We start from the raw sequence: 6,000 nt of genomic DNA, 5'->3' as shown, positions 1-6,000 counted from the left end.
TGAGCCAGATTGTCAGTAAATATTGGTTTGTGATTGACCACCTTATGGATTTTCTCTTGTAAGTGACCAGTGCATCATTACAGTCATTCCTAGATGCCATCTTCTTGCTGAAGTGACAGTCTGGCCAGGAAAATGCTTCCCATCAAATTATCATGACTGACATGGCTGCCGACAGGTGCTTTATTTGCTTTTCCTGATCAATTACAAATTATGGGCAGTGCCCCTCTGCAGAAACTCGGTCTTCAAAATGAGTCCATTTTAGGATGACACTGTTTCCATGTGGGTCACCTAATTTGTGTTCATTTGAGCTGATGCATTACTTCATGGCTTGTAACATAAACCCCACAGTCACGCCAAGATTTGTATGGTTGTCCTACTTCAGGTGGCACCATGGGAAACAGTTGTCTGGTCTGCGTGTGTCACATTCATTGTTTTAGACCAGCATGTAGCCTTTGGGGTATTTGTTTGTACGGGAAACACTTGTTCATTTCCCCAAAATGTGACGTTAACTGTTCATATATCAATATGTCATGACAACCACCTTTATGTAGGTGTCTATTTAAGAAAGTGGATATGTAATAAACGAAATAGATGACTGGTATCTACTCTCATTTGCAAGGTCAAGGTCATACTTGGAAGCAGTGATGAAAGTTGTGATGAAGCTTTGAGGGATTGTTACTAATGCTCTGAACTATCTAAATACCTCTATGCTTGCATTACTACAAGACAAAAGTGAATGTGTATCCCCTTCTTTATTCTCTTATCTTTTGTGGAAGTGAGTCCTGTGCAATATATACGCCACAATATAGCTGGGATATTAATAAGTCAACCAACCAATCAACCAACCAATCAAAAGCTTTGTACTCCACCACTACACAGATTTGACAATTTCAGAGACTCAACTAATCTGTGGTGTTTTGTGAAAATAGGAAGGGTCTAGTAGATTATCTGTGTCAGAGTACTGTAGATGTTTCAAGCTGCACAGTGCTACAATTTACAAACCAGCTGATGATCAGAAGTAGTCCCGTCTGCACATCGTGTTGTTGGACAATGTGCAATGCCACCACATTTGTATTATCAGTGGTATTTTCCATGAGTAATAAAGTGTTTTCAATGCATTGTAAATGCAGACATTCTGAAAATATACCTTGTTTCTGGAAGCAGAGTTTACTCTACAGGCTGGGAAGTTATACAACTAACAAGCCACCCACCCAAGGGCTTTCATTATAGGGCCCTTGTCTGGGCTCGCAGTCAACCTCAAGTCAGCATTGACTTAAACTCACGCCAGCGGCATGACAGTTTTATGTCAAAGTTGCCATCATAATTAGTGAGTGTTGTATTTCTTGGCTTGGAGACATTTTAGGAGCGCCTTTATCCATGATTCTGGTGACCACAGAGTCGGCTTAAGATGCCACCTTGCAGAACTGACATCGACATTGAACACCAAAGTCACCATAATTCCCTTTGTGGGAAGCTTTCCTCATGCACACACTTGCAACATGCGAAAACATTAGGTTCTGTTATAGTAGCAGCTTGTGTTAAGTTTGTTGTCATAATGAATTCATTCTTTTTTATCAGGACTGTTATGTTCTTGTAGGAGATGCTGTGTACATGGTGACCATTCTGAGAAACACTTCTATCAATCTCCCTTTAATGAAATGTTCTGCAGTTCATTGTACAGATTCCAACAGTATTTTCTTATCTGAAAGTCTTGAGTGCTTCTGTTCACACACAGTGTTTGGAATCCATGGAAAGGGATAACCTTTTAATGCAGTTTCATGAACTTTATGTGTCAGTTTCCAAACTGAAACGTCAACAAAAATGGTATACCATTAACAAATGTATTACAAAGGTTCGCAAATCAATGCAAAGTGCAGTATTTACTGGTTGTACAATCACAATGTCAGTAATATTGTCGGTGACAATATTCACCCAGTGGTTACAGGTGATGTATTCAAAACAAGCATATACTGGATATCTAGGGTGAAAGATTGTCCTTCACACAACAACTGGTCTTAATGTACTGTGAGCAGATAGAGGCTTGTGCTTGCCTTGCTAAACTTATATAGTCATACAAATCTTTTTTGAAATGTCCATACTGTGATGGATTAATCTAAGCTGATCTAGACAATTCCAGAGGTCCATTGACCCCAGTATAATAATAATAATAGCATGCTTGTAATGCGCTGTTCTCCATGTACAACATGCTCAAAGCGCAAGACATAGAAGTACATACAAACAGACTATAGCAGAGAATAAAAGATTAGAGAGATACATGGAAACAATGCAATGAATTATAGTTTACACTCATAAGCTAATCTGAAAAAGTGCGTCTTTAGTAAAGATTTAAAATTAGAAAGTTCTGTACAGTCACGTAGATATTGAGGTAGTTGATTCCAGGCTGTAGAGGCTGCATACGAAAAGGACCTTTCACCATACGTAGAAGTCCTAACAGTGGGGATAACGAGGAAACGTTTATCCTGTGAACGGAGAGAGCGACATGGGCGGTGCTGTGTGAGGGACTGGGCCAGATACGAAGGGGCAGATCCAGACAGTATCAGCGAAATAGGGCAGCTAACACCCTCTCTGTAACAGAAGCACTATTATACAGTTGCAACATTGTTTTACAATAAAGTATACGGTCATATAATAACAACAGAGTATGCTATTTCTAATTGTTTGTGTTGTTAGTATATGTTTGGATTGAGATCACAGTGGTATTCAGGGTGGAACTAATGGTGGTTTGTCATCACAGCAACTCGGCCATCCATACACTAAGTATACTAAGTCTGTTGTAGTCTCCCCAGCTGAAATGATAGGAAACATTTTGCAATGGAGGTGTGAGTGTATTTTACAACATTCTCACATGGGTTTCCCATGAAGCAGCACTTTTGGGCAGTCCATTATAATTTGTCTTCCTTTCACTAACCTCTGGTTTTGCTGGCCAAGCTGGTCCAATCTTGAACCCAGGGCCTAGCTTTTCGAAGAGCTTTTAGCGCGCTCAGATAGTCGTAAGTTAATGTTAATGTATGGCACTTACGACTACCTTAGAGCTAAGAGAGCTTCGAAAATCCAGGCCCAGGTGCCCATACAAGTGGTATGGGTTTCTGTAGTCCAGCGTTCACCTTTATCGGTAACTTTGACTCTCACTCACTTACATATGAATTAGATTCTAGTGGTACCCATGTATTGGGCTAAGTGTAGTCACAATGCAGGCTGTAAAGTTGCTAAGTAAATTATAAATAATGATGACAAGTTTAAGGTAGGAGTGTTATGGAGAGGATAGAACATGTACAAGCCGGTCGTAGTTGCCAGTATATGTTGATATTTGTTATGTGGATGGTGCATTAAAATGGATGGTTGCAGATGCTTTTTGCCATATACCATGGTAACTGCTGTTGCAAAGTATTCTATTTGAATACATGAATATTACATTTTCATCCATAGAAAACCCAATAATTTAAGGACCTCACCATGCACACCTTTTCTGTCTAAATCTAAAACGTATTATGAAAATGATCAGTCTCTATTATGTTCCTAGGTTAATGTAAACCAAACATGTGCTACATTTCTCTGACGACATCGAGTTCGCTCTGTCAGTGATCAGATGATTACAGTCAATATGGTTGAACAATGAATGATTCCCTATTCTGAAATGATAAATATTAAAGGCTACACAATAATTTTATTCACTCCAAAAGACAACTGTATTATGTGCAGTGTCATAATTCAATAATTAAATATATTTTATAAGATTGTGTAATTGTGCATGCATGTCTATTTCGCTGCTTTGTCAATTTCGCAATGTTCAAGTTTGAAATAAATCAAGTCCTATGATAAATATTTTAGAGCAATTGTAGACACTCCAACTACAACCTTTAAGTTTGACATGCCTTTGGCTGCAATATCCCCTCAGGAGAGATAAACGAAAGACGCAATATTGTATATTAACAAACAGTAGTCTTCTTTGGAAACTGGATATTCCCATGTGTGCCCTACAGCCTTAGTGTGAAGGCCATGAACTCAGTTATCTGAAGACACAAACCTGAGAATCCAGTAGCAGGACTTACGGAGACATCACAGATGATCTTGTCTAAAACAAGCATTTCATTAAAAATTCAAGCTCACATCAATCTAATTGAGAGAAGATTTCTTTTGGAAATGTGATATGAGGAAATAGAAACAATCTTCAGATGTGGAGGCATCTTGGGAATTATGTTGATAGAACAAATAGATACGCATGTTATATCCACCAGGGTAGTGGTAGGAACAGATGGTCCTGATATGTTCACCAGGGTAGTGGTAGGAACAGATAGTCCTGATATATCCACCAGGGTAGTGTGTAGGAACAGATAGATCCATGATATATCCACCAGGGTAGTGGTAGGAACAGATAGTCCTGATATATCCACCAGGGTAGTGGTAGGAACAGATAGTCCTGATATATCCACCAGGGTAGTGTGTAGGAACAGATAGTCCTGATATATCCACCAGGGTAGTGTGTAGGAACAGATAGTCCTGATATATCCACCAGGGTAGTGGTAGGAACAGATGGTCCTGATATGTTCACCAGGGTAGTGTGTAGGAACAGATGGTCCTGATGTGTTCACCAGGGTAGTGGTAGGAACAGATGGTCCTGATATGTTCATCAGGGTAGTGGTAGGAACAGATAGTCCTGATATGTTCACCAGGGTAGTGGTAGGAACAGATGGTCCTGATATATCCACCAGGGTAGTGGTAGGAACAGATGGTCCTGATGTGTTCACCAGGGTAGTGGTAGGAACAGATGGTCCTGATGTGTTCACCAGGGTAGTGGTAGGAACAGATAGTCCTGATGGTCCTGATGTGTTCATCAGGGTAGTGGTAGGAACAGATAGTCCTGATGTGTTCACCAGGGTAGTGGTAGGAACAGATGGTCCTGATATGTTCACCAGGGTAGTGGTAGGAACAGATAGTCCTGATATGTTCACAGGGGGTGGGGGAACAGATAGTAGGAACTGATGTGTCCACCAGGGTAGTGGTAGGAACAGATGGTCCTGATATGTTCACCAGGGTAGTGGTAGGAACAGATGGTCCTGATATGTTCACCAGGGTAGTGGTAGGAACAGATAGTCCTGATATGTTCACCAGGGTAGTGGTAGGAACAGATGGTCCTGATATGTTCACCAGGGTAGTGGTAGGAACAGATAGTCCTGATATGTTCACCAGGGTAGTGGTAGGAACAGATAGTCCTGATATGTTCACCACCAGTAGGAACAGATGGTCCTGATATGTTCACCAGGGTAGTGGTAGGAACAGATGGTCCTGATATGTTCACCAGGGTAGTGGTAGGAACAGATAGTCCAGGGTAGTGTGTAGGAACAGATAGTCCTGATATATCACCAGGGTAGTGGTAGGAACAGATGGTCCTGATGTTGTTCAGTGGTAGGAACAGATAGTGATATGTTCACCAGGGTAGTGGTAGGAACAGAACAGATGGTCCTGATATATCCACCAGGGTAGTGGTAGGAACAGATAGTCCTGATGGTGTTCACACCAGGGTAGTGGTAGGAACAGATGGTCCTGATATATCCACCAGGGTAGTGGTAGGAACAGATAGTCCTGATGTGTTCATCAGGGTAGTGGTAGGAACAGATGGTCCTGATGTGTTCATCAGGGTTCACCAGGAACAGATGGTCCTCAGATATGACCATTATGACAGGAACAGACAGTCCTTGTTATCCACCAGGTCAGATTTTCCTCTAGGAACAGATAGTCCTGATAACATCTGAACAGTGGTAGGTAAAATGGTCTCAATATTTCAGATTTTGCCAATCCCCAATAGTAATATGATATGTTCAGCACTATTTAGCACTTTTTTTCAAGTGGAACATTAATTTCATAAAATAAGTATTTATAATGTCCCTGATGATATCCAGGATTTACAACATGAATGCACTATTTTTACTGAGACATGGAGCCAACAGTCTGATACAGAAGCATGCCAAGAGACAAGATGGC

The sequence above is a fragment of the Haliotis rubra genome, unplaced genomic scaffold (genome assembly GCF_003918875.1).
Source record: "Haliotis rubra isolate DU_JTF1 unplaced genomic scaffold, ASM391887v1 Scf173, whole genome shotgun sequence".
Classification (NCBI taxonomy): Eukaryota; Metazoa; Mollusca; class Gastropoda; order Lepetellida; family Haliotidae; genus Haliotis; species Haliotis rubra.
Note: the sequence above shows the minus strand (reverse complement) of the source record.